Here is a 19,514-nt window from a genome sequence, read left to right on the forward strand (position 1 = left end):
GAGAGAACAGATGGTTGATAATGATTTAAAACATTTATGTTTTTGGACTGTCACCAAGCCTCTGTATTAAAAAATATGGTGTTGTAGTCAATACATATCAACAACTCTCTGCAAGGCTCATTTTCTGAAGGATGCTACTATAATAAAAGACATGAAACCTATATGAGGCCAGAGGAAAATCCTCCTCGTTTTCTCAAGTCATTCAATGCATGTTATTTCTTACGCAAGATATTTGATCAAAATGTTTCTGTGTGATGAGAGGACTTAAATTTTTCCTCAACAGTTGAGTCAACTACCAGCGCTCATGTATTGTATTCTTTTTGGATGCGTGGGGTAGAACTATAATTTTGTTCTGTATATCTGATTCACGCTGATTTGAAGCCCCTTAAAAAAAAAAACAAAAAAACAACCAACAACCCTCTGAGCAATCATAAAATCTGGGAGTCCAAGATACCCTTGCCCATGAAAAACAGTAACAATCTCCTTATCCTCAATTTGGAAGCCAGGCATGTGGTATTATAATTATGTACTGGAACCTGCAGGTGCCAGGCCACTCTACTAGGAAGACAGATAAATATCCACTCACACTGTATTTTAGTGTATATATATATATAGATACACACACACACACACACACACACACACACACATATATATATATATACATATGTTAGCCTAAAAGAAGCCTACATCCTGTCCTTTATACTCAATGTAATTGTGACAAACACAGATAAAATTGTATACAGAGGGATTAACGCAACGTTTGCAGTTAAACTTAAAAAATAAGTACTGCTAAATGATAGTCTTAGTTACTAGAAAAACTGCTAAAGGAGAGTCCTATCAAAGCCCCAGAGTCCCTTGGACTGCAAGGAGATCCAACCAGTCCATTCTGAAGATCAGCCCTGGGATTTCTTCGGAAGGAATGATGCTAAACCTGAAACTCCAGTACTTTGGCCACCTCATGCGAAGAGTGGACTCATTGGAAAAGACTCTGATGCTGGGAGGGATTGGGGGCAGGAGGAGAAGGGGACGAAAGAGGATGAGATGGCTGGATGGCATCACTGACTCGATGGACGTGAATTTGAGTGAACTCCGGGAGTTGGTGATGGACAGGGAGGCCTGGCGTGCTGCGATTCATGGGGTCGCAAAGAGTCGGACACGACTGAGCGACTGAACCGAACTGAACTGATGAAAGCCCCACCGTGTTTGGATTTGGTCGTGAGAACAGAATGGGGGGAAAGTCACACCAGCGCAGGCTCTGTAGGATTTCCTTCGTAACCCTTTGAAGACCCTGGGAACGGTTCAGGACCGGTTTGCGGGTGGGAGGGAGTTGGGGGTGGACCTCCAGGAAGAGTAGGAAGACCCGCGGCCGCTCCAGCATGGCTCCTGTGAACTTAGTTGGAAATAACTCCTGACAGGTATCAAAAACGACAACCTCGAGCCTCCTAACAGAAACACGCGGATGGGCGGGATGTGGGGACGGGGCAGAAAAGAGAGCGGGGTGGGGGGGGGGGGCGTGTGAAAGTGACAGCTGGGGCCACAAAGCCACCGCGCAGCTTCTACTTCCCCCAGCCCACTTCGATCCCCCTCCCCAGGGCGCCCCCAACCCCTCGGCCCGGCCCGGCCCGGCCCTGCCCGGCCCGATGAAATCTGGGCTCCCACATGGCCCACAGCCTCAGCAGGAGTCTCTGCGTGGTCTCGGAGTTTGGGACAGATGCAAAATGGGGGTACCCCAGCAGAGATGCTCTTCTTGGTGCCAAACACGCCGGAGGACCGGATAAACCAGCAGCACACACTCGAGACCGCTCCTTCTGGTGTCTTCTTTCCAGTCTCGGCCCCGAGCGGGGGCTCCACGCGAACCCCGGGTAGCAGGGTGCCCCGCGGAGCCCAGGAATCCAGCACAGGTAGCTCCCAAGTTTTCAGGCATCCTTCCTCCTCCTCCGGCCCTCTTCAAGTCTTCGCACACCCTTCATCTCCCGGATCCCCACTCCCCTCAGCACAGTCAATAAAGTGAGCGGGAGTGGGTTCAAATGGGGCGGGGGTTGGGATTAGAGGTAGAAAGAAAAGATGCCTCCCGCAGAGGTGAAGCACTTGGAAAGGGGAGATGCACTTTCCGCACACCCAGACCTCTCTCCGCAGAAAACTAGCGGCGCCCTGCAATCTCGGTTCCCCCCTCCCAATCCCGGACCCCTGCTCCCCTACGCTCCGATCCCCCGCAGGTACCTCGCAAGCGGCACGAGCAGCGGAGGGCGCCGGCAGGTAGTGCTTTCGTGGAAGCGGAGCTTCGGCCGGAAAGTTCCCCGATCTCCGGGGCAAACTCTCGCGGACTCCGCCCCGCCGCGGAGCCGCCGGGTGGGTAGTTAGCAGCGCTGAGCGGGAGCCGGGGATGCGCGGAGCCCTCCGCTCGCGCGCGTCCGTCAGCAGGGCTGGGGCTGCGGCGCCGCCTGGGCTCCCGGCCGCCCCCTCCCCGCCCCGCCCCGCGGCTCCGCCCCCCGCGTCCGCCCGGCACCCGGAGCCCCTCATCCCCCAGACTTGCGCGCCGCCTGCCAGGCCTGCCAGCTCGCCGGCCTCCCGGTCTCCGCCTTCGTCGCTCTCCCTGCGGCTCACTTTGTGGCCTCACCTCTGCTGGCCGCGTGCCCTCTCTCCCAGCCGCAGGCTCCGGTGCCACCCATTCTTGGTCCAGGGAGTGATGGTCTCCGGCGTTTGTTGCCTAAATCACCTTCTCTTCACCTCTGCACTGATTCAGGTTCTTTCCGAAGTGTTCTAGAAACACCTGAAGAATAAAGCTATAGGTTAGTAGCTTATGGCAAGCGTTGAGTCCAAAGTCTTAGTATTTCTTTTGCCTGACAGATAGATCCATCATCTGTGTATCCACCTATCATTTATATATCTCTATCTACCTATCTGTCCTTTAGTCTTATCCAGCTCTTTGCGACCCCATGGGCTGCAGCCCACCAGGCTCCTCTGTCCATCGAATTTTCCTGGCAAGAATACTGGAGTGGGTTGCTATTTCCTCCTCCAGGGGATCTTCCCCACCAAGGGAATTAACCCAAGTCTCCTGCATTGGTAGGGGATTCTTTACTGCTGAACCACCTGGAAAGCCCACCTATCTAGCTATCTATCCATCCGTCTATTATTTATATTTATGTATTATTTTATACCTAGATCTATATGTATCCCTATGAGTGCCTGTATGCTCAGTTGCTTCAGTGTGTCCAGTCTTTGCAATCCTGTGGACTATTGCCTGCCAGGCTCCTCTGTCCATGGGATTCTCCAGGCAAGAATATTGGAGTGAGTTGCCATGCCCTCCTCCAGGGGATCTTTCCGACCCAGGGGTGGAACCTACCTCTCCTGTGTCTCCTGCATTGCAAGCGGATTCTTTACCACTGAGCCACCATGGAAGCCCATCTATACCTATATCTCTATCTATATATGAAATAATAGGTCAGTAAAGTCTAGGAGGGATATATGAGCCATGGATGAATTGGGTAGCAGGTGTGTATAACACAAGGGCTTCTTAAAAAAAAGAAGAAGAAGGCAAAGTGGCCCTTTACTGTATCCAAGACTTGGTAGCTGTCTCAGGCCACACACTTCAAAATCCAGCAAGCTGTAGTTGGCAGACCAAGGTTAGAACAGATTTTTTTTTTTTCTTATCATTAAAGGAAACTTCATTGAAATCTAAAAATTAGTTCCAAATATTGTGCTGACAACAATTTGACCAAACTAGGGCAAAAAAATTTAACATAACCCTTGCTTACTTTGCATTCAGATAGTTTCCATGCATTAACAAAGAAAAACTAATTTTTTTTTAAAAAAAGTAGTCAGTAGCTAAACCTACCTCAATGCTATATCAGAATACATATTTTTTCAAAGAAGATTGTTATCAACCTACATTTTCAGTAGGTCCATTTAAGTGGGTGAGAAATAACACATCTGCTGCTGGTAAACTTTGGTTTGGTGAAGAAATATTATTGCCAGAGTTGTTTGCCTGATTCTGGTTCCTTTTAAACACAGCCTGATTTTTGTTGTTGTTGTTACAAGTTATTAATTTGTTTGTCTACTGGTTTCTTATTAACAATTAACTTCAATTCCTGCACTGAAGTCCTTATTCATCTCTAGAGTGAACCTCTTTTTCTGCAGTTGGACTTTTAAAGAAACAAGGTAGTGTCCTGAGCTATATCTAACTGGAAATTGATGAGGGCTTGTTGAAAGAATTAACCGATGTAATTTAGTCATTTTGGGTTTGGTCCCATGGGTGTCATTGCATGTTCTATGAGCTCTTGAAGTTGTAACCATCTATTACATCAGAGCGGTGAAGAAATCCCAGCTGGGTTCAGGAGACCCTGACTCTAGTTCTTGTCTGCTTCGAGTCATACAATTTCTGTGGCCTCTGCCTTCTCATCTGTAAAATAAGAGAGTCAAGCAGGAATACAATTATAACTCTATTATTTGTAAATTCTCCAACTTTTTTGTAACCCCTGGGGGAAACTGCATGGTCAGGTCAGTTCTGATGGAATTTGCCTGATTAATGGGCTTCCAGACTTTCCCATCATTGTGGAATTTTCCAGGCTTTAGAATCTATCTTATTCATCTATTATAACAAATCCAACATTTTGAACTGTGAACTATCTTTCATTCCTACGTCTCTGTCCAAAGCTACTAAAAATATTTTAATGACTAAGGAATTTGCATTTTGTGAATTTCCATTGTTGGTTTTTAAAGGATCAAAGAATCACCTGAAAAGCATTCCAAGCATCAGTATACAATGGATCGTCTCATGGTATCTGATTATATGGTTATGATACCACATGAGAGTTACATAGTTAAGTGAAAATAGCACCTTCTTAAATTTTTGTGGTTATACTAGTTTAATTTTTACAAACTGCATTATTTCTGAAACATTGGTTCACTGCACGTTTCTGAACTCTCCAGTCTATTAATTTTGTTTAGTTCTTTGAATTTCTTAAAATGTTTAACTATTGATTGTTTCTGGGCAAGTATGAAGCTTATGGATCATTGATCCTTTAATGTGTAGGCTGGTGACAATTATAGTCATAAAAAATTTCTGCATAAAATCCCAAGGTACATTTGATGGCAAGAGTGCCTTTGTAGAAAGGGGACTTTGTCATTCATAGGTTTATTTGTGAAGTACACACAGTGCAGATATCATTGAATTAAGTATAGGAAATGCAAACTTCACTTTGAAAATAGTATAACTAGTAGTAAATGAGCAAGGAAGTTCCCTGGCGGTCCAGTGGTTAAGAATCCACCAGTGCAGGGGACACAGGTTCGATCCCTGCTCCAGAAACTAACATCCCACATGCTTCAGGGCAGCTAAGCCCGAGAGCCAAAACTACTGAAGCTTAAGCACCTAAGAGCCCATGAACCACAACTAGAGAAGCTTCCACAACTAGAGAAAGCCCTCACGTAGGAACAAAGAGCCAGTGCTTCAAAATGAAAACCCAGTGCAGCCCAAAAATAAATAAAAGAATGAGCCAAGTGAGGGGCTCATAGTTTATGAAAGCTGTGTGTAAGGAGGATGGGATAGAAGAGTAGGAAAAGAGTAGGGAAGGGTATTTTCCCAGTGTCTCTATGCACACATAAAAAAAGCTACTTTAAGGTATGAGTACAACACTATTATGGGATACCTCTTGCTCTTTTTGAGTTTGTATGTTTTTTAACCATGCAGTTTCTAGCGATGACTTGGCTTAATGAATAGCCAAGATAATAATTCAGCAGAAATGTATTAAGCACAATGTAGAAGGCCATATGGGGGTTGCAAATACCTCTAGACCATCTTATTTATGGCCCCAACTGTTTTGTTGAGAGAAAGCAGAGATATATTTACCTGGAAAGAATATGTTTTTACATGAGTTAATGCAGGATACACCAGAAGCTATCATAATTTCCCTTTAACTTTTCTTGCTTTTATTCCACAGAGCAGGAGTAAAAAAAGAAAAATAATCAAAGAACATCATTTATGTTGATTCACGATCAAGAGAATGAAAAGAACCCCACTGAACCAGACGGGGGGATGGCAGAACTCTTCTAATAGATGATATTCAGACTTTATCCAGATTTTTCTGGGGGAAGGAAGATCAAAATAAACAACTTTTAGGGAAAAAGAGGCTTCCCTGGTGGTCCACTGGTTAAGACTTCATTTTCCAATGCAGGGGGTATGTGTCCAGCCCCTAGTCAGGGAGCTAAGATCGCACATGACTCACAGCTAAAAAACGACAACATAAACAACAGAAGATTTTTTTAACAAATTCAATAAAGAATTTAAAAATGGTCCACATCAAAAAGCTCTTTAAAAAAATAAATAGAAAGCTTAATTTAGTGTGATGAAATGGAAGACTACTAGAGAACTGGATTTGTTTCTAATAAGTTGCAGAGGACGATATGGTTAGATTGCATCACTGACTCAATGGACATAAATTTGAGCAAGCTCCAGGGGATAGCGAAGGAGCCTGGCGTCCTGCAGTCCATGGGGTCACAAAGAGTCAGGCTCAGCTTAGGGACTGAACAACAACAAAGTTGGGCAAGCCTGTTCTCCTTGGGCTTATTTTATCCCCATGGAGTACATGAGGTCATGGAATTGAACAGGCCCCAATGATCCTTCCAATTTCAGAATTTCTCTGATATCTGATATCTGATGAAGATCACTTCTTTTGATCAAGCTATGCTGATGATTCTTCAACTTCACATATCAGTGGATCTGCATAATGACGTCCAAAGTGAATTCTAATCAGAAAATAAAAGGCCAAGGTAAGCTTTTTATTCAGTAGATGAAATTCAAAACAAAAATGAGAGAAAGCTAGAGGAATGTGGTACTGGTTATCCAGCCTTGATCTATAGGGTGCTGGATATGGCACTGTACAAAGTAACACTTCCTCTCTGAAATGTTAGAAGAAAAAATCTTTTTGTTTCAATATCAGGATTAAATAGGAAAAAGACAAAGCATTCAAACTTCACAGACTTGGAGGAGTCTGGGAGCATAATGATTTATTTACTTCCTGTTATACCCAGCACCGTGTTACACAAAGTTTGCAATTTGAAGTTGACCAAAATTACTGGGCTTCTCTGGTGGTTCAGATGGTAAAGAATCCACCTACAATGTGGGAGATCTGGGTTCGATCCCTGGGTTGGAAAGATCCTCTGGAGAAGGGAACAGCTACCCACTCCAGTATTCTGGCCTGGAGAATTCCACGGACTGTATAGTCCATGGGGTCACAAAGAGTCAGACACGACTGAGAGACTTTCACTTTCAAAATTACCAAGTCATGGGGAAATAAAAAGATTAGGCTCTGTGAACTCTGTCTTTAACACTTTTTTAGGGGAGAAATTATTTTCCTAAAGAAATCAAGAAAAATATTAAGGACCGGATATATGAATAACAAAAGCACAAATCAAGTATCCAGAAGAATATTGAAAAAAAAATGAAAAGACAAAACACATGACTGGGCAAAGCATAAGATTAACATTATATGAGGAAAAAATATGATCCTAAAAACTTAAAAACTTTAAAATAGGTTGGTCAAGCAGAAAAACTAAAAGATAATTATAAATGAAAATGAAAGATGTGTTGCCATTATTATTATTTATCTGCTGCCTAAGTAAAGCAATGATTCAAGGTCAAATAAATTAGAATAGTCAGCACCTAATAGTGTTGGTAAATGGAACAGGTCAATAAATATATATTGATTAGTTGATTGAATAAGAACAGCTTGCAGTTATTTTAGGAAAATCAAAGTCACTAGTGGAGTTATGTCTGTAATTTTTTCAACCAAGCAAGTTTGAATTTCCTCTTAAAAATAACAAAAACTAAACCTTTCCAAATAGTCACTTTTAAGTCTTAAGCAATGAGGTTTTATAAAAATTTTATAAAATAGTGTTTATGTGGAGAAAAACCTAAATTAGAAACATGTAACATGTGGAAATCTAAATGTACCTCTGTATAAAGAAATATTTTACAGCTTTGATGGTTTTTGATAGGCCATAGGATTAGGGAAAACTCTATGTGAAAAATTTACTGGAAAAATGAAATACTTTCCTCTGAACCAATTATTTGGACACATACTTTTTTAATTTCCTGACATGAGTTCAGTTTTTGATGTGGTCGGTTAAGATATGAAGTGATCTTGAAGATGACTTCAAGACCCTAAGTCAAAATAAAAAATCACTTGCCGTGGCCTGCATTGATGAGGGGCCTTCTGTACTATAAGTTTCAAAAGTGTCTAGAATTAGGTTAGTGATGGAGTCTTAATATTTTACTAATTAATTCACTAAACAATGGCTGTCTAGTCAGTGTGGGTACTCTGTATTGGTGCTTTGGATATAAAAGTTAATAAAATATAATACTTTTTAATAAAGTGATGACTAATGAATTCAAATCACATATTATTACATTTAGAAATGCTACGCCTATAGAAAAAAAAAGATCCACTGAGTGTTAAAAAAGAGCAAAATGGCAAAAGCTTTGAATGATATCTGTTCAATGATTGTGTGTGTGTGTATGTGTGTGTAAATTTGTGTTTGAAAGCAAGCAAGCAAGCTCTTAAAAGATTTGATGAAATCATGAGAGTGTGTCAATGATGTATCCTGAGATAAAAGATGGCATTTGAGGGCAGAGAGTAATTCTAAATCAACCCCTCCCATGCAATGAAATATTTCCTTGTCCAGCACTGGGAGTGTTTGTGATATACGGTTCACCTCACCAAATCTAATATCATTTCAACCCTGAGGGACACAGACTATGGTGACTATCCTAGCTTTTTCTGAGGACTTCTTGTTGACTGTTCATTCAAAGTGGGTACTGTTAACAGGAGGACTTTTGTAAAAATGAAGGTAAATAGTGATTTTTGAAAACTAATGTATAAGATGAAAAAAAAACATGTAAAAATTCAAGAAAGCTTATATCCGGTAGCCTCATAGAATATAGCATATAATATCAGCAATGTATTACAAATATCATTTTCTAAGGTTGATACTCAAAATAGCTGAAAACAGAACCAACTCAGCTTTAGTATCATTAAATTCCTGTGATTTAGTTATTTACATTTCACCCTATGTCAACTGATAGTCATTGTTAATACTATTTTGATATTTAGTATATTTAACAATCTTTTTCCCCTTGTGTTAAAAAAGGAATTAAATTTTTATTCTCATAGTACTTAGAAAAGAGAAGAAGAAAAAAGTTAATATCGACTAGCTATTTATTTTCTTGCTTTTTGTCTTTGTGAGACCTAATGACAGTGGGATTTAAAACTTGAAAAACTGCCTTATTCTAGGGGAGAGGGGGCTTTATTTCAGGCTTATAATTTTGAAAGTAACTTGAGCCTTAGATACTAAGATAAAAGCAAACAAATTCTGGATAAGATCTCTTGCTTAAATCCACGTACATTGGAACATCCAAGAGTGAGTTTTCCAAGAAACAATGTGACTTTATGCAATGCCCTCAAAAAGTTGTCAAATTTAGGTCCACGAGGAATTATAGATTTACTTGTGGATGCGTTAGCTGTTAGAATATTAACAATACCATAGTGATATGTTATCACTCTTCCCTCAAGATCTCTTACCTGTGTCATCTTTTCTTGCCTTTACTGGCTCACGTTCTATGCTCTAGCCACTCTACTGAGCACTTTCATTCTTAATTTCAAAACACCAAGATTATTTTGAAAAATTCTCCCCTCACAGATTGTTTGTATTATAGCTACTGAGTCCATGTAATTTTTCAGTATCGAGTGACACCTTTTAGAAACTTTCACAACATCATAGCTGATACATCTTTATGCTTTATTTTTCACTTTGATTGGAGGGACTATTTAATGAATCTTCACAAGATGGTCAATTTGCATTTTTCAGACGTATTTGATAGCACTCAGGAAGTACTAAATCACTTATACATAATGCACATGTCCTGAAAACCTTCCTATTATTTGTTTTTCAACCACCACTAACAGCAAAGGAGTAAAACACCAGTATGTTATCTTTTGAACTGTCCCTATCTCTAGGCTAGCTGTTTAAATACCTTCTTCCCCAGCATAGGCATTCACCCATATCTGTTTGCCAAGTTGACTGGAGTCTTTCACAGGAGAGGAATGTGAAATGTGTTTCAGGATGGCAAAAAAGCAGGAAGAAGGGCAAAGACTTTACAGAAAGATATAGAAACAAATATGGCTCAGTTTGACGACTTTATTGTAAGTGTGATACAGGCCAGGAAATAACGTGTAAAAATAATGTCCAACAGGCACTCCCTCGCTATGAATAAATTTTTAAATCACCCTTTGGATTAAACGTAATAAAGTGGTATTACTTTTAATTGAAATGACTTATCCTTGGTGGTGCACACAGAATAGCTAGAGCCTGTGGGATGAGCAAAGAGCAGCCAAGAAATGATCTTACATGCGATGAAAAAGCATCACGTAGAGAGGAAGGGAGAAACCCAGTGTTTGTTATTCCTTCCTACTCTCCGTGAATATTTAGAAAGCATATCTGTTGATGGAAAGAACTAGTAAATATTTATAGGTACCATTACCTATCTTAGGTAGCCTGTCACTTCAGCAAATTAAACTGGCCTCTTTTAAACATTTGTTTTTAAAATTTAAATTGTACCTGCGTGAGAAAATTGCTTTTCCTCAAGTCATCTCTTTCCTGTTGTATATTTCTTGTCTGCAGGAAAATAAAATAGAGGACTATATAGGATGTGGCATCATCATTGATGACTTTTATCCACTGTATAAGCATAAAGACTTCCCTGGTAGCTCAGATGGTAAAGCATCTGTCTACAATGTGGGAGACCTAGGTTCGATCCCTGGGTCAGGAAGATTCCCTGGAGAAGGAAATGGCAACCCACTCCAGTACTCTTGCCTAGAAAATCCCATGGACGGAGGAGCCTGGTGTCCATGGGGTTGCAAAGAGTCAGACATGACTGAGCGACTTCATGACTTCACTCACTTAAGTATAAAGAGTTGCTGGAAACATAATGAAAATGGAATTACAATGCCAACAGAATTAGAGGTGAGAAGGCTTAATAAGACTGACTCCAAATTGCAGGTAAGAGTATTAATGTGTCAGCACATTCTGAGAAGATTCTTATAAATTTTTCTGGTAGTTCATAATCTCTGATAGCTTCCTAATCTCAGAGAACAATGAAAATGGAAAGAGAATTGGGAGGAAAAGTACATGATCATACCAAATGTCAATATAGTGCCTGGCCTACTATAAGCAAGCATGAAATATTTATTGACAGAATCAAGTTAAACTTAAAATAAGTTTTATAGAAAAGATGAAATAATCTAGCATTATTTAAGCAATCTTCAAAATTTTTAAAACTGAAAAATATTTTAAAGAAAATGGGCTAAGATTGACAGCATCAAGGATCATAAAATATTCAGTTCAGTTCAGTCCAGTCCCTCAGTCGTGTCCGACTCTTTGCGACCCCGTGAATCGCAGCACGCCAGGCCTCCCTGTCCATCACCAACTCCTGGAGTTCACTCAAACTCACGTCCATCAAGTCAGTGATGCCATCCAGCCATCTCATCCTCTGTTGTCCTCTTCTCCTCCTGCCCCCAATCCCTCCCAGCATCAGGGTATTTTCCAATGAGTCAACTCTTCGCATGAGGTGGCCAAAGTATTGGAGTTTCAGCTTTGGCATAAAATATTACCTGATAAATAGATAGACAAAAGATATGGTTTCTTTTGTCTATTTATTTATCGTATATTTATTGAGCATCTCCCATGTTCACAGTTGCCCCTCTGGATTGGCTGGTAAACAAGAGAAATAAGATCTCTGCCTTTATGTCATTTACACTCTAGTGAGAAAAGGATCTTAAATAAGCCTACAAAATAAACAAATTATGTTGTGAAGGAAATAAGTAGGTTTATATGATGGTTAATAGGGGGAAAGGGCACTGAGGTAGAAGTTTAGGAAGGAAGATGACGTTTGAGCTGAGTCCTTAAAGATGGAAAGGAGTCAATTAAGCCAAGAGCCTCGGGAATAGTTTTCTGGGCAGAAGGATCAGAATGTGCAAAACCACTGAGCTGAAAAAGTTTGGTGTATTCGAGGAACAGAAAGAAAACCAAATGGGCTTTGGGGGGCAGGACAAGTTCCCATGAGCTGAGGCTAATGACATCAAAGGGCCCCATTCATAGAGAGCTTGTGGACATGATAAGGCATTCACACTTTTATGTGTGGTATGAAGCTGTTGAATGGTTTTAAGAATAGTCAGATTTATATTTCTTGATGCTGGGTGTAAATGAACAGCAGTTTGAATTAACACAGGGTTGTATTATTGTTTCATGGGTTCAAACATCTTTTGAAAATGGAACAATTTACCCTTGAAGAGTGTTCTCTATAAGGGCCTACCCTTATGTGTGTGGCATTAGTTTATTAATCATAACACGAGGACCCCTTACATCATTGATGCAGACACACACACACACAACATAAGCAAGTCAATTATTTTTGTGTCTTGCTTACATCGTTAACCAAAATCATAAATCCGTCTATAGGTGTGTGGTTAAATTTAGAATCAGTCCTATAATTAATTCTGGCGATGTTTTGCATACAATTATGAATGGATTTTTGATTTGGCTAACGTGATCTCAAGAGGAAAGATTTCTCCAAATCTTGTTCAGTTGTTATCATTGTCATTCCCACTGAAATTGTGGACCTGTTTGAGCTTTTACAACTTTGAAAAACAGCGACTCTGGGACTTGCTTGGTTTTACTATTTGTTAAAAAAAAAAAACAAACAAACAAACAAAGCACCCAGTAGGAGCTGCACACCCACGAACTGAATCCCACAGACCCTCTGATGACAGGAAACAGCAGGCCCTAGCTCATGGCCCAAAAAATGTTGGCTGTGTTCCTGGTATTTGAGCTCCTTTTTGACTATTTTGCTATTGCTTTAATCATGTTATAAAATTGTGGGTTGTCCAAAACCCTGAGGTATCATAATTCACGGAGTTATGCAGGAAATTTGTCAGCTTAAAATTGTAGGAGATGTGATGGGAGGGGGTGTTAGTTAGAGTGGCCTTAACAAAGTACTGCAGACTGGGTGGCTTAAACCACAGATATGTAGTGTGTCACAATTTTCGAGCCTAGGAGTTCAAGATCTAGGGTCGAAAAGGTGGGTTCCTTCTGAGGTCTCTCTCCTTGGCTTATATACGATCATCTTCCCTACGTCTCACATCGTCTTCCCTCTGTACCTGTCTGTAGCCTAATCTCTTAAAGGAACCATAAGTCTTATTGGATTAGGGCTCACACTAGTGACCTTATTTTAACTTAATTATCTCTTTAAAGGGGCTTCCCAGGTGGCTCAATGGTAAAGAATCTGCGTCAGAAAGGTCCCCTGGAGAAGGAAATGGCAACCCACTCAAGTATTCTTGCCTGGGAAATCCCATGGACTGAGGAGCCTGGTGGGTCCATGAGGTTGCAAAAGAGTTGGACATGACTTAGCTACTAAACAGCAATAACAACAAAAGAATCTCATTAAAGACCTCTTTAAGGTAAGAAATCTGAAAATTTAAAGGAAAGATATTGGGACTACCCTGGTGGTTCAGTGGTTAAGAATCCATCTTGTAGTGCAGTGGACATGAGTTTGATCCCTGGTCAGGGAACTAAGATCCCACATGCTGTGAAGCAACGAAGCCCATGCACCTCAGCTACTGAGCCCATGCACTCTGGAGCCTGCTTGCCATGACTAGAAAGTTGATGTGTCCCAACAAAAGATCCTTCATGATGCAATGAAGATCCCACATGCTGCAATTAAGAGCCCCTAATGCAGCCAAATAAATAAATATTTTTTAAAAGGAAAAGTATTAAAAAATTTTTTATGCAGACTGAACTCACTAAGCCCCACTCACCCTTGAACTTTTCAACCTTCATGCAATGTCAATTTGCAGAATGCCATAGCCTACCTTTTTGAACTACCTTATTCAATATCTCTAATTTCTTGTGCATGTGTGCTAAGTCACTTCAGTCCTGTCAGACTCTGTACAGCCCTGTGGGCTGTAGCCACCAGGCTCCTCTGTCCACGGAATTCTCCAGGTAAGAATACTGGCCTGGGTTGCCATGCCTTCCTCCAGGGGATCTTTCTGACCCAGGGATTGAACCTGCATCTCTTATGTCTCCTGCATTGGCAAGCAGATTCTTTACCACTAGACCTGGGAAGCCGCAATTTCTTGTACAAATTAAAATAAAGGCTATGATACCTAGAGACCCCCTTTTTTTCCATTGAGCAAAGGCATTGCAATGGTTTCAAGGAAAATAACTTCAAGAGTGATGAAATTATAGTACCATGTGGTGTTTAGACCTAGAGTGAAAAGTTTAGAAACATGCATGGTGGGAAAGGAATATATGAGGCAGAGTAATTTTAACCATTTCACTAGAAGGTCAGATTGTTATAATAAGTTGTATTGTTCATTTAAGCAGTAATTTGAAATTTACTGATTACAAGGCTTGTTCCCATCTGGTAGAATTTTGCCCACATGACAGTTCACTGTCTTGATTCATGGTTTAAACATTGTTATTATTTTCCAGCTCTCAAAATATTAGATCACAGTGATGGGTATTTTCTGCTTACCTCTCCATATCCAAATACCACTTCCCCATCCTGCCCTAGAGACCCACTTTGTCAGAGGGCAAGTCTGTATGAACCATATCTTCAGATCTCCTTGTCCTCTGGCTTCTAGGTAAGTTCTGCCAGTGGGATGCTGGTGCAGGCATTCTACTCTCTTCCTGGATGATTTTCTTAAAAGCAGCCCACATCTTTGTAAATCATTTGCTTACTAAATTTTCCTCAGTGTACCCTGTTGGTATGCCATCCTGCCTGTATTCCTTTGTACCTGGACAGACTTATCTCCCAAAGAATAAATCTATTTCCAGTTCAATTACATTATTTAGCAGATAAGAAAGCAGAGTCCAGGGACTTCCCTGGAGGCCCAGTGGTTAAGGCTCTGAGCTCCCAATGCAAGGGACATGGGTTCGACCCCTAGTCAGGGAACTAAGATCCCACATGCTGGTCTGTGCAGCCAAAATAAAAAAAGAAAGCAGTGTCCACTCTGTTGAATTGATACAATCATTCTTTCTCACATTAAACATCTTTATTGGGTGTCTACCATACTCTTGACACATGTTTAGTGTGGGGGCTGTGAGAGAATGGGGTCTCAGGGAACTGAATGTCTGTTGGTGGGGAGCAAAGGGAGGCAGTCATGTTAGCAAAAATGCTAGAGGAGAAGACTGCTGCTGCTGCTAAGTCGCTTCAGTCGTGTCCGACTCTATGCGACATCATAGATGGCAGCCCACCAGGCTCCCCCATCCCTGGGATTCTCCAGGCAAGAACACTGGAGGAGAAGACTAGAGGGTCACCTAACCTTGGGAGAGTGGTCAGGGACCATCAAGGAAAGTTCCAGAAGTGGTAACTAAATTCAAATTTGAGGAGTAGGATTGGAATCAAAGAGGGGGAATGAGGGAAGGGAGACTTTTGTGTCATAAGAAAACGTATCTGAGGAGGTCCAGGATTGAGAAAGAGCATGGTGTGTTTGCAGCACACAAAATAGCTCAGTGGAGTGAAGGATATGAGGTTTCAAATGTTAGCAGGGGTTTTGTGTGTTTGGGGGCTTCCCAGGTGACACAGTGGTAAAAGAAGCCACCTGCCAGTGCAGGAGATGCAGGAGTCGAGGGTTTGATCCCAAGGCTGGAAAGAGCCCCTGGAGTAGAAAATGGCAACCTGCTCCAGTACTCTTGCCTGGGAAATCCCATGGACAGAGAAGCCTGGCAGGCTACAGTCCGTTGGGTCACAAAGAGTTGGACATGACTGAGCACGAACACATAAGTGTGTATTGTTTTAAGGAATCTGAACTTTATTCCAAAAGCAATGGGGAGAATGAGGTAATAAGCAAGAGAATCAGTTCAGTTCAGTTCAGTTCAGTCGCTCAGTCATGTCCGACTCTTTGCGACCCCATGAATCGCAGCACGCCAGGCCTCCCTGTCCATCACCAACTCCCGGAGTTCACTCAGACTCACATCCATCGAGTCGGTGATGCCACACCCCAGAAATCTCACACTGGCTGCGTGTGCAAAATGCTCAAGGCTGGAGGCACAGAAGCCAGTGAGGGAACCATTGCATTAATCTAGGCAAGAGATGAGAGTGATCTGAACAAATGCTTGGGCAGTAGGAGAGGGGGAAGTGGAGTGGCGGGAATGATGTAATCTGTGGAAAACTTGCCAGCAGTGAAGCAGCTAGTGCTGTAATAAACTGAACTTCAGAATATACATAGTTTTGCTTATCAAGAAAAGTTGAACTTTATTATTTTTTTTTAAATTTTATTTTATTTCAAAAACTTTACATAATTGTATTAGTTTTGCCAAACATCAAAATGAATCCGCCACAGGTATACATGTGTTGAACTTTAAACTTATCATAACCTTTCAGGAATTTCAGTCAAGTTTTTTGTTATTGCTGAAACAGCCATTGTTAGAAAGTTCATGGAAAATTGAAGTTGTAGTCTTTAGAGCGATTTGAGTGGGGCTTATTGATTAGTTGGCCCAAAATAAATATTTGCTGGGTGAATTAATCATCTGCCTTTTAAAAATAATTTACCTTTAGTGATACTAGATTTCTGTTATATGTTTGCAACTTCACTTTATCATTCTAGTCTTAAGAAGAATAAAATCACATAATGACATTAAAAATTAATAATTTACAACAGCCCTATGTGGTGGGTATGGTATTCTTGTAATGAACTTTTAAAAGGTCTTGGTAGATTGTAATACAATTGAAAAAATTGCAAATGCTATCTTTATGATCCTTAGCACATAAATATGTTTTCTTTATCTATATTTTAGGAAGTCTAGTATGCATTGAACCGTGAGTAAGATACTACATTCTCTTTGATAATGATAGTGATAGTAGGGCTTGGTAGAAAGAAATTTTTTATCTTTATTTTAGCACAGAGGGATATTATGTACTAAATTTCAAAGTTTTTGCACTGATTATCACCTTGGTGACTTGAAAAAAAATTGCCCTAGTTCCAGAAATAACTGAAAAAGTTATTAGAAACACAAAAGATCTTCAAAAATATTTTTAATGACAAGGATGTATTTAAGGAAATAACATTTTTAGAACTGTGTAAGATATAAAAGCAGTAAAGACTTTTGAAAGCCACTTAAATTTGACTAGGATTATAAATGTATTCAGACCAAGCAAATCTACATCATTAAGTTATTAATCTTCCTCAAATCCCAAAGAAAATAGTTGGTTTACTAAGGACTTACATATAAGATTAAGTTAAATATGATCCTTTGTAAATTCCTATAATCTTTTAGTTGTAGCTTGCATGAAATTGATAAACAGTTCCATTTCTGGTTTAATGTTAAAATATTTGCTGGTGGTTACCATGTTTTCATTCACATTTTTTCCTGCTCAAGGTGTATTCTGGTCATTTTTGTGTGTTCATTTGTCCCCAAAGAGATTTAATCAGTGGATAACCTTTTGTGTCCTTGATGACATTATTTGCCTATTTTTTTTATGATCATAATTCAGTTCAGTTCAATTCAGTTGCAAAGTCATGTCCAACTCTGTGACCCCATGAATTGTAGTCCTCCAGGATCCTTTGTCCACGGGATTCTCTAGGCCAGAATACTGGAGCAGGTAAACCATTCCCTTCTCCAGGGGATCTTCCCCAGCCAGGGATCGAACCCAGGTCACCTGCATTGCAGGCAGATTCTTTACCATCTGAACCACCAGGAAGGCCCAATACATTGGTGACTAACATTTATTTTTCCATATGCTAGTAAAGAAAACTGTTTATTTTTCTTGACTTTTTTTTTTCATTTTTCTTTTATCCATGAACATTTATGCTTTCAATGATTATGTTCTGGAGTATTGGCTCATTTTTGTCTTGATTCTTGGTATTATCAGTTTTCCCCATGTGTATGCCTTTATCTACATTAGTGTTTAAAATATTCCCTATTGAGTTGAATAGTTTCAGTGATAAATGATATTATATACTAAATTAACATGCTATTGACCACTTCTTATATGGCTAAGTTCAATCCCAAAATACATGTAATACAGAACTATAGTCAATATATTATATATTTTAGAAAAGGAAATATACAACTTGACAATTTGTTAAATGTATATATGCCCAATATTTAGAACCAGTGGACTAGTTATATGACAAACTAATCATTTTACCAAAGCTTTCAGAAAAAGCTTTTTTATATTTAATAAGTTAAATTTTTGGTTTATATTTTATTTTTTCAGAATAGACTAGGTCATGGTTTCTCTTGCCTTAAAAAGTAAAAGTGAAAGCTAAATAGCTCAGTTGTGTCTGACTCTTTGTAACCCTATGGACTGTTGCCTGCCAGGCTCCTCCACCCATGGGATTTTCCAGGCAAGAATACTAGAGTGGGTTGCCATTTTCTTCTCTAGGGGATCTTCCCGACACAGGGATTGAACTCAGGTCTCCTGCATTGTGGGCAGACTCTTTACCCTCTGAGCCACAAGGGAATCCCTTAAAAATGAAGTCCTTGGAAATCATTATAAGGGCTACAATGTCTTATAGAAAATGCTGTGGACTCAGATATGCTCCTTATATTCTCAATCTACCACCCTCTTCCATGTATAGAATTCAATTCTGAACTCAGTTTCTGGCAATAGCTTTAAAAAGTAAAACTGGAATCAAACTATAGAATCTGCATATAAATTGGTAGGCAAAACATAGTTCAACTGTATTCTATTGCTGTGTAACAAACTATCACAAATTTATCAGCTTGGTACCATATCCACGTATTAGCTGACAGTTCTGTAGGTCAGAAGCCTGTGCCTGGCACATCAGGTTCTCAGCTCAGTGTCTCCTAGACTGATATCAAGGTGCTGGCCTAGAATCATTCCCATCTGTACCTCGGGGTCCATGTCCATTGAGTGAATTCAGTTCCTTGTGGTTGCAGGAGTGAGATCCCCATTTTCTGGCTGGTTGTCAGCTGGGGGTCACTGTTGGTACCTAGAGGCCACATATGGGCTTCTCAGTAGTGCAGATGGTAAAGCATCCACCTGCAATGCTGGAGACCTGGGTTTGATCCCTGGGTTAGGAAGATCCCTTGGAGAAGGAAATGGCAACCCACTCCAGTATTCTTTCCTAGGGAATTCCATGGACAGATGAGCCTGGCGGGCTACAGTCAATGGGGTCAAAAAGAGTCAGACATGACTGAGCAACTAACACACAAGAGGCCACATACACTTATTACATGTGGTCCCTTTCATCTCTAAAGGCAACATCAGAGAATCTCTTCCATGTTGATTTCTTATTGCATTTCAAATCCTTCTGACTTCTCTTTCTCTCTCTGTTTGACCTCTGGAGTCACATTTAAAGAGCTCATGAGATTAGACCAGGCCCACCTAAATGATCTTTTTATCTGATAGTCAACTGATTTTGGTACTAACCTGCAAAATCCCTTCCTCAGCATTCCTTCCATTAGTGTGACATGTACCCATGGCTATAGTT

At 40.5% G+C, this 19,514-nt stretch overlaps 1 protein-coding gene across 1 annotated transcript in view; it reads right to left on the bottom strand.

The window, feature by feature from the left end:
* The window catches only part of CHST9 (carbohydrate sulfotransferase 9), a 291,401-nt gene extending 288,975 nt beyond the window's left edge, over positions 1–2,426 (bottom strand). Inside the window, exon 1 of the mRNA XM_006068136.4 lies at positions 2,224–2,426. The gene's annotated coding sequence lies outside the window, so the exon portion shown is untranslated. The remainder of the gene's footprint in view (positions 1–2,223) is intronic.
* Positions 2,427–19,514: the final 17,088 nt, after the last annotated feature.

This window comes from Bubalus bubalis, chromosome 22 (assembly GCF_019923935.1).
Source record: "Bubalus bubalis isolate 160015118507 breed Murrah chromosome 22, NDDB_SH_1, whole genome shotgun sequence".
In the NCBI taxonomy this organism is placed as follows: Eukaryota; Metazoa; Chordata; class Mammalia; order Artiodactyla; family Bovidae; genus Bubalus; species Bubalus bubalis.